The 10333-nt window shown below is 42.2% G+C and overlaps 1 protein-coding gene across 2 annotated transcripts in view; it reads left to right on the top strand.

Moving 5' to 3' along the window:
- FBXL7 (F-box and leucine-rich repeat protein 7) overlaps positions 1-10333 on the top strand; it is a 326294-nt gene that overhangs the window by 12058 nt on the left and 303903 nt on the right. The window lies entirely within an intron of this gene.

The following is a 10333-nucleotide window of genomic DNA, read 5'->3' as shown; positions in this document are numbered from 1 at the left end:
AATTCAAATCTTCTTCCATCCCCATATATTTGATCTCTTTACCCTCACTAGCCGCCACCCCCCGCCCCCCACTTCCCGCTGGTAACCACAATACTGCTGTCTTTGTCTATGAGTTTTTGTTTGTTTGTCTTGTTTGTCCATTTGTTGCTTTCAGTTTTATGTCCCACATTAGTGCCCCAGTGCACAGATTCATGCACATTGAAAGGAAATTAATTAGAAGGTGGCCAGCAGGGTGGGACTGGGCGAGATGGGCTGGACATGCCCTGGAGCCAACCTCCTGTGGTCCCTCCCCAGCTGGCAGCACCTGGGGCTGTGCCACAGTTCGAAGGGTGTCTGCGGAGTGAGCAGGGTCACTCTGGCAGGTGGTGTCCCTCAGCCTGGCCTGCAGGGAATGGGCCAAAACTAGCTCTTAAACATCCCCTGAGGGGTCCCAGATTGCAAGAGGGCAGTTCTTGGAGGCAGTTCTTGGGTGCTGCACCCCAGAATCGGGCTCCCTCCTCTCTGGTTCCAGGGTGCGTCACCAGAGAACCGCTGCTGCTGCCAAGTCACCACAACTTGGCAGCTCCTGCATTGAGTGTCTGCCCCCTGGTGGTCAGTGTGTGTCATAGCTACTGGTCGGAGTATCTGCTCCCTGGTGGTCGTTGAACGTCATAGCTACCAGTGGGACAGTTGGACGGTTGCTTAATCTTTATATATATACTAGAGGCCCAGTGCATGAAATTTATGCACCAGGTGTGTGTGTGTGTGTGTGTGTGTGTCCCTCAGCCCAGCCTGCACCCTCTCCAATCTGGGACCCCTTAGATTGCAGGGCAGCCTGGGCAAGGGGTCTGTGGTAGTTTGCAGGCTTCCACACCCTCATTGGGGTGGGGGTCCCCACTGAGGGGGATGTGGCCAGCCTGAGTGAGGGGCTGAGGGCTGTTTTCAGGCTGGCCACAACCCCTGCAGGGTGGGGGTCCCCACTGGGGTGCCTGTCCAGCCTGGGTAAGGGGCTGATGGCTGTTTGCAGGCTGGCCATGCCCCCCAGCAGGGATCCTCACCCGGATGGTGGCATGGCCAGCCTGGGTGAGGGTCTGAGAGCCATTTGCAGGCCCCTCCTTCAGCGGCCGGCCAGGGTGGGCAAGAAGCTTGGGTCCATGGCTGGTGCTCACAGGCCCCTCCTTCGGCAGCCAGCCCAAGCAGGCAGGAAGCTTGGCTATCTCTGTCACCGAGGGTGACCCAAGCCTCCCACCCACTCCGGCTGGCTCAATGGCCGCCGCCATCTTTGTCCTGCTAATTTGCATACTCACTCCTGATTGGCTGGTGGGCATCATGAAGTGATGGTTAATTTACATATTTCTCTTTTATTAGTGTAGATATAGGTAATAAAAATTGTTTTGTTCATTATTTAGATTCCACATGTAAATGAGATCATATGATCGCTGTCTTTCTCTGTCTGGCTTATTTTGCTTAGCACAATAATCTCCAGGTCCATCCATGCTTTCACAAAAGGTAAGAATCCCTTCTTTTTTAGAGTCGTGTAGTATTCCATTGTGTAAATGTACTACAGCTTTTATATCCATTCCTTTACTGATGGGATAAAATTATAATAATTTTATCACTGGGTGGCTGCTCCCCTGAGCCAGGGCAACTGCTGTCTTTGTGCAATCTGCTTTCTCTCTTGCCTTTCATATGTGTCTGGTGTGCTAGGAATGGTTTCCAGTAGAGCTCTTATCTCTGGCTTCCCAGATAACTAAAATCAGAAGTGAAATAATCAAGTTGGAAAAAAAGAAAGACATTATTGAGCTGTAAGGTGTATGGACGTGTACACATATATAAGATTATATTTAACCAACCCTTTGCTATAAGTTAAAAAATGTCCATTGTTCCTCACATCCTTGTTTGTAAATGGAAAGAAATCCATATTCTATAAGGAATTTAAGAAATTCATTTAAAATTAAAGTATCTTTTTTTCTTTAATAACATGGTATCTGTTAGGGGAACCGTGTCAGACAAAGGGTTACCATAAGAATCAAGCAAAAGAAGAAGCACATAGTCCAACACATGAGCTATTCAGAGCTGGAACTTGGGATAAAGGTGACTGAACTTTATGAACAAAGGACTTGAAATGGTTTTTAATTTTTTAAAATATATATTTTTTATTGATTTCAGAGAGAAGGGAGGAGAGATAGAAATGTCAATAATGAGAGAGAATTATCAATTGGCTGCCTCCTGCATGTCCCCAATGGCAATCAAGGCCACAACCTGGGTATGTGCCCTGACCAGGAATGGAACCTCCACCTCCTGGGTCATAGGTCGATCCTCAACCACTGAGCCATGGCGACTGGGCTTGAAATGGTTCTTGACATGATATCCATCCACTTGGAACTGCATGTTTTACTTCATTTACCTGAATGTGTGTTCAGTTCAGATGAATAAATATTGTAGTATCTCATTGGTGGGTATTTTACTCTGCATGATAGTAGGCCTGGTGGACATTTGTTTAAAGTGCTAGAGTATAAATTCAGATCTATAGGCCACATTCATATGCTAAGGATTAACAGCTGCTATGTTGGTTGGAAAGATTTATATAACCCCATTTGGACAATATTGTGTATACGACTATGAAAGTAAGTTTTAAGATGACATTTCTGTCCTGAACAGCTTATGGGCCACATCTTGTTTTGCATCTATTTTGCTTATTTAATTATATTTTAATAATATTCCCCATTTTCTGTCTCTCTGGAAAGACCTCTCCTGTTGATTACCCTGCTAGTTTGTTTTGAGAGACAGTATTTCCTTGGGGAGTCTTTCTCCACTCCGAAAACCATCATAACATGAACTGTGCAATAAGGAGCCAATTTCTTCCCCCAGGTTATACTTCAAATAGTCATTTCTTTGATACAGGCTAATAAGAACAGGAAAAGTCTAATTTTTAAATGCATTGGTTGGGGTTGCTTTACTTCCAATAAGGAAAATTGCCTCATCAGAGGAAACATGGGTAATAAAGCTACAACTAACTGAATAATTATATTCAGTCTAATGTCAAAATCCCCAAGCTGTTGCCTGCAAATCCAATTCAATCTGGGGATTGCCGTGTGTCCACTGTTGTGTGTAGATTTGCATTTTCTGTTACTGCTGGTCATCTCTTCATGCTTAATGAAGCTGCATTTCAAATGCTACTGGAGATTTTTGATATGTGTGGGGTTCCCCTCTCCCCCTGCCCCGCTCCCACCAGTGCTAATTGTAAGGCTTGAGGTAGGTAACAAAAGGACTTTGGACATTGCCCCAAAATGAAATATGGAATAGAATCATGGATATTTGAGTGGTGAAAGTGACCTCTGATCACCTTACAGAGAAAGAGATTGAAGCATAAAGAAACAAAACAACTTGGCCAACATCAAACAGATAGCACGGCTGTAGGTTACCAAAATTGATTTTCTTAGTTCAGCTGTTTCCTTTTAATCCATCTCTCTTCTTCAACATACTTTTCTTTTTCTTACTTTCAGAATATTTGGGGTATATGTAGTTGTATTATCTGTCCAGTTAGCCCCTCCAGCAATGACCCACTCACACTCCCAGCTTCATAGAGATTAGTCACTGATGGTTTACAGTCCAGAACCTCTCCAGAAATGATTCTTACTCAGGATAAGGGAGCAGCCCCCATCCAATGACTATTTGAGGTGGGGTATAATTTGGGACCACTCTGAAGGACCATTGTTAGTCTAGAGCTTCCCATGGAATTGGCTGAGTCCTTAATTACAAATGCATCACAGATCAACTGCTGTCTCTGTGCAATCCGCCTTCTTCCTTGCCTTTCATATGTGTGATCCTGAGGGTACTTCCTTATAAACTGCCTGCACTTTAGATCATCTCAGAGAGTGTTTACTGGGGAACGCAACAGAAGACAATGAAGAGCTGGACTAGAATGCTATTTTGGCAGGGGTCAAGGGCAGGATGCCACTGCTGGGAAAATCATTTTCCTCTTGGGAATGCTGACTGTCCTTAAAAGGAAATATTCAGCGGAAAGTTAATAGACATGCACTGGTTTTCTGCTTGGGGACCTTGTTTATTCCTTTCATTGTATGGATTAGGAGATCAAGCCCTATGCGCTAAAGTGACTTGACCAATAGCATCTAGCTAGTTGGCAGAGGAGCAAAAGCAAGCTTATAGTTCCCAGCTATTGCTATTGGTGCTGCTTTTGAAGAGCCATCTTAGAATTTGTTCATTGCTGTTCTGCTGCTATAACTCAGAATTGACTGCAGATGGGTCTAGAGACCATTTATCTGTCTGATCCATTTGTTCAACTCTAGCACTGAAATCAGACATCTCAATAATTCTTATGTGGTCCTGTTTTGCTGATTGTAGGTATTCATTTACCAGAATCTGTAGTTGGTATTGGGGGTTTAAAACTATAAGAAATTGTTCTTGAGTTAAGGGACCTAGTGGATGGAATATAATTAAGTACTAGAGTAGCCATAGGTGGCCAAGTAAGCATGTGATGGGAACACCAACCTGACTGTGTGAGTTTTACTGGGGATGTTCACAAGGACTAATGATCTAAGATGAGCTTAAATTGAGTCTGGAAAGATGAGTAAGGGCTGAGAAGGAGGTAGAGTGAAAAACAGAAGGTCAGATAAGGAGGCAGGGGCTGGTGGGTTAGTTATGAAGGAGGAGAGGATAATCCTCATACCTGGAGAGGTAGGCAAGGTTACATGGTCAAGAAAGCAGTGTGTAGGCAGGCAGATGGCAGGAGGGAGCCGGTGACACGTGTTTAGCAGGCAGCCTGGGAGAGATTTAGGGAGTTCCCTGGAGAGGTGTGTGGATTGGTGTTTCTACTCATTAATATTACAGCAGTCCTAGAGTACTTCCCTGATTGATAAATTTTGGAGAAATCAAGTTGACAACTCAGCTCCATCCTGTTTTTCTCTTGGGAAGCAGCCGCCCTTGGGGAGAAGCTCTTCTGCCCAAGAGGAGACCAGCTTTGGTCTCATGCTGCCAACACTTACATCAGTATTAGCCACTGGGCTGTAAAACTGCAACCCCTGAAATAAAAGTTTCTAGAAATAGAGGTGCCATATTTCTTTCTATCTGCCATGGCTTCTTTATTATTTCCTCTTTTTTTTTTAACTTGGGTAAGAGAAGGGGATGCTATTCATTGAGCCCCATTGAGATCCCACCAGTAGTGTGGGGTGGGAGAAGCTGAGAGCAAGATGAAGGTGTGGGTTTCAGTGATGAAAAGAAGGCTGAAGGACTTGGTGACTAATTCGCTCAAGGGGATGCGTGCAATGGAAGATTAGGAAGACTCTTCCTTCTGGCTTGGGTGGTTGGGTGCCATGTTGACTCATATATAATTATAGTTTAATTTCCTCTTTCTCTTTTAGAATAAAAATGGTAGCTATCTTTGTATGCCTGTGTTGGTTTCTCAGCATCCTTTCTATCTACCTGAGTTTCTACAGAATTGGTTCTTGAGGCCAGGACAGTTACTTTGCCTTCTTATCTGTCCTTTCATCACCACCACCCACCATCTGAGAGAATTTTTCAGGGACTGATTCCCTTGGGCATTTGTTCATCTAAATTGCTCATTCTTTTATTAATCCATGGAGCCAGCAGAGTTTTGTTAATCTCCTTCTATGTGTCAGCACCCTGCTTGGCCTGCCCGTGAGATACAGGGATGAAGAAAATGTTAACTTGTGTGCTCGGAACTCTGAGTCTGGTGAAAAAGCCAGAACAACATATAGTGGGAGATGGGGAAGTGGCGGGTGCTGGCTAAGCAGTTCTGGAGCCAAACAGCCTGAGTTAGAATGTGGTCCTGCTACTTGCAAGAGGGCTGGCCTCTTCAGGGCCCCAATTTTTAAGAGCCAAGTCGGTGTTTAACCTCAATGCTATTTCACACTATTTCTAAATTCTCCCGACTTGGCCCAGTAAACCAGTGGATTGGCTATCAATAAATTCTGCCAGAAACTTAGACAATTGTTTTTGGAATTCGTTTTTAAAACAGGAAATTCCTGTCTATAGCTGGGAGAAGTTGTCACATGAGCAGCCTAAGTTATGCTCTATTTCTCGCTCTTTTGGACCCTCCCTTCAGATCAGCACTTGATGCAGGGAAGTTAGAATGTGGCTTATTTTTTGTGTGAAGTTATCATTCTGAATTCTAATTGCATGAAAGATCTCAAAAAGAGTCTGAGCTACCTTTTTTTTCGAGAGAAAGAGAGAGGGGAGGGTGGGAGAGGAGAGGGAGAGAGAGACACACACCAATTGGTTGCCTCCTGAAAGTCAGGGCATGGGAGGAATCTGCAACCCAGGTATGTGTCCTTGGTCGGGAATCGAAACCATGACTCTTCAGTCCCAGGACTGACACTCTAACTGCTGAGCCAAACCAGCCAGGGTTGAGCTATCCTTTTATTATGGCAAATCTGGACATTCCTAGGAAGTAGGGAAATACATGTTGGTGTGATTTTAAAGAAGGCCTGGTATAATAGGAGGGACACTCTGATTTGTAGTGTTCTCTGCCATTTCATACAACAGTAGACTTTTTAATGATTCTAAAATTGGTGGAGAAAATGCCTGTTTCAAGAGTCCTCAATTCAATGTGAAATACTACTCACATACAGAAATTGTGTGTGTGTGTGTGATGTATACGCATGTGTATAGTCAAGATCAAATGAGGTGCTATGTGCCAGATATTAGTACATTTATTTGCTATGCATTTAGTTTGTTTCCCAATGTCAAACACTACCAAAATTGAAGAAGACAGTCAAATTAAATAGGAGGTGGTACAAAAATAGTGATCAGATTTCCCAAAGGATAATATTTGCGATATTTGAAATTACTATAATTTAATTAGGAACAAAATGCCTCAGTTTTAGCCTATAAGGTGTGTTTTTTTCTGTAACATGAGAGAAATACAGTATCCTTCTGTAAAGAAATATAATTAAAATTAAAGTATAATTAGTTTCTTTAATAATATGGTATCTGTCCTATAAGAGGATGTGATAGGCCCTTTGTGTATGTCAGAGAACCCTAAGTTTAAAGCTGGGTAGGACTCTAGAGATGACTTGGTCCAGAGATCTTATTTTGGGGACTAACAGGAAACTGAGGTACCAGGTGCTTGAAAAGACTTGCTATGAAATGTCCCATATGAAGTACAACAGAGCATGTGGCCAGGAGCACAGACCTGGTGCCAGGCTTGCTGGGTCTCAAACTGGCTCAGCAAGTTACTTAACTAACCTGTCTGTGCACAATTTCTGCATCTGGGAAATAGAGTCAATAACAGTTCTTTCCACCAAGAGTTGTTGGGAGATGGATCGAATTAGTAGATTAAAAGTTATAGTGTGCAGACCATAACACAGCTGCTTACTGGTCTACTATAATCTGTGTTTCATTAAGTCTAAGATGGACTGAGGCTGCTGCTTTTTCCATCTCAGAATGTCTGAGTGGAAGATTTCACAAAATACACTACAATTTGCTTTTAAGATAATATTGATTATAAGATGGTGTTAAATGGGCGGTGAGGAGTGGAGTTTAGAATCATTTGAAAAAGATGCTATCATCATCATCATCATCATCATCATCATCTAGCTGGTCTACATCTCCTAGTTCAGTCCTTAGTTCATTATTCTATCTTGTACATCTGGGTAATGTTTATAAACTGCAGTTAATAAGTTAAACTTTCACTTTGGGCAATAAAGTTTTTAGCTGTTTATTCTGAGCACACAGAGTCTACTCTGTGGAGGATATCATGTAAAATTCTTGTGACAGTTAAGTTTTATATGTCTAAGTCCTAAAAGACGGCTAAGTTGATGCCCCTATCTTCTATCTTCTTGGAGAAAGGGAGATAAAGACACGCCCAAATTCCCATGAAAGAATGAGCCTCCTTGCTCTGCTTGCCAACTAAGAGGGTGATAGAGCCACATATATTTTCTTTGTTTTATTATTGCTTTATAGTTGGATGGGTTAAATCTCTGAGCAGTGATACATCTTTGTGCTGAGCAAAGCTTCAGATTCAGCTGAAGCTTTTCATAGTAATTAGACAAAACTTTTTTTCATTGCTATTAAAATTCATCCAACAATGAAGGCTGGAGTACCCATTTGTTAAGATTGCTAATAAATTCAGTCTGGGGCGAAAACCATGTAAATTGTATATGTGTGCTTGTAAATCTCCCACCAGAGTGGGCTTTTATGAATACATTTAGAGTTTTGGGCCAGACTTCTTCGTTTGATTTGTTCCTTCGTTACTATTTTATTATCTGTCCTCCTTCCCCACTCTCTCCTTGCCCTGTCTCTCATCCATGGTTCCCCCTTTTCTCTTGCCCTTACCCCTCTTCCCACCCCCTCTTGCCCTAGAAAACCCCCCTTCCCCTTTATGCCTGTCTTTCTCCAAAGTTTCTGTTTGACTGTTGTCTCTGGGCAGACTGCCCAGTTTGGTTTATTTGTTTCTCATAATTGTATTCAGTGCCTCAGTTACATGTTTTAGATGGATGTTTGAAGTGGCATTTTTCTCCTTTATACCACAGTATTTTCCCGGAGTTTTGTAGTATTTTAAAATATAGATGCAAATTTGACCTCTTCAACACGGGGTTGAACAAAATGAATACCCTAATGGATCAGAAGGCATTCCAGATATCCCTACATTAAATTTTACTGTCCCAGGTCTCTCTGTAATGGAAGAAAGATAGTAACTTATTGCTTAGCTTGATTGTTGCTAACGGTTTTGCATTTATCTCTTCGACAGAAATAATCTACTGAGTTTAGTTTTATGGAAGATAAATGCATTGATGATAGTGTAAAAATCCCAGGTGACCTTCCTGTTGAAATATACGCTAGTGTCAGCTTTAAAATGATGGTACAACCTTAAACACATCATACTTAAGTCTTAGCTAAAAGTCTATTTCTACTTTGAGAAATTGTGATTTGGGGCCCTCTATTACTCTGTAACCTTCTAGCAAAAAACTCTAAGCTTTAAAATATGGATCTTTCTATGATGATAATGGGTCTTCCTAATTGTTTTACAGCCACAATTTTAGATGTTCCAGACACTTGCATTGTCCAATAAAGTAGCAACAAGTCACATATGGCTTTAAAAATTTTAACTACAATTAAATACAATGAAATATTCGGTTCTCCAGGCACACTGGCCACATTTCAAGGGATCAGTCTCCACATGTGGCCACCATATTGGTCAGTGCACTTACCATCATTGAGAAAGCCCTCCTGGACCATACTGTTACAGACATCTAAGTTAAGCTAGATGGCGCTAATGAGTACACTTCATGGAGTTGATTAATTAGGCTAAAAGGAGGCTGCTTGCACAAGAGATTACAATATAGGTAAATGAGATAATTTTTTTTTAAGTTGCATACAGTATCCAGGAGGTGAGCAGTCCAGCTGTCACATGGTGCTCTTCTCCCTAAGTCATATTAGGATGTGGTTCCTTCTGTCTTTCTGACCCATCATTCCCATGGCACACCTGCACCTATGTGGCCCAGTTTACAGAGAGAACAGGAGCTGCTCAGGGCAGGTGGCTTGCTTACAGGTTGAAAACGACTGAGGCACTGTAGACATCACTTGTTCACATCCTGTTGACCTAACCGGAGCTCATATTCACACTCCGTGCTGCACGGGAGGCTAGGAAAGGTGGCGATTAGTTGGGCAGCATCTGAGCAGTGTGAACTATTACTTGGAAGAAGAAGAGAGTGGATTTTTGCCATATGACCTAACGTTCTATATAAAGATATGATATTTAAGGTGACAGTTCATTTGCTGTAGTTAATTTGTAGTTATTCAGGAGAGATGTGCACTTAATTTCAACAGTGCTTGGCTCTCCACTTTTCTTATGTCATCGTTCCAGTGATGTAAAGTGGAACATTTTATGCACCACGATTTGCTCTTCCATCTGCTAAATAACCTGAGTGTGTGGGGTGGCTCAGGTTTGAGTCTCAGGTGGGACCACCGAGCTGTGATTCCCACGTGCATTCAGTGCTGGGTGGATTTGAGGATTGAAGAAACGGACACTTTCTATTCTATGTTAAAGCCTTTCTTGATTACGGCAGGGAAATACACTTAAGGGAATTAATTTTATAGCCTATTAGTGTGAGTAAATGATGCTTTCTTCTTGGGAGGTAGAAGGGCTTATTTCTATAATGAACCGATATACCTCTTCTAGGGAAACCTAAGGCATTCTTTCAAATGCTGGAATTATAGTTTAATTTCTCCCCTTTTAGAATTAAAATGGTAGCTATCTTTGTATGTTTGTGTTGGGTTTTCAAAGATGTGCTTCTGATGACCCTTCCCTCTTCTCACCCAAACCCAGTAGAATTATGAAGTGTTAGAATGTACTGTGAAGAGTTGGTATTAT

This window comes from Myotis davidii, unplaced genomic scaffold (genome assembly GCF_000327345.1).
Source record: "Myotis davidii unplaced genomic scaffold, ASM32734v1 scaffold143, whole genome shotgun sequence".
Classification (NCBI taxonomy): Eukaryota; Metazoa; Chordata; class Mammalia; order Chiroptera; family Vespertilionidae; genus Myotis; species Myotis davidii.
The sequence above is the reverse complement of the archived record's forward strand: the minus strand, read 5'-3'. Positions and strand labels throughout refer to the sequence as shown.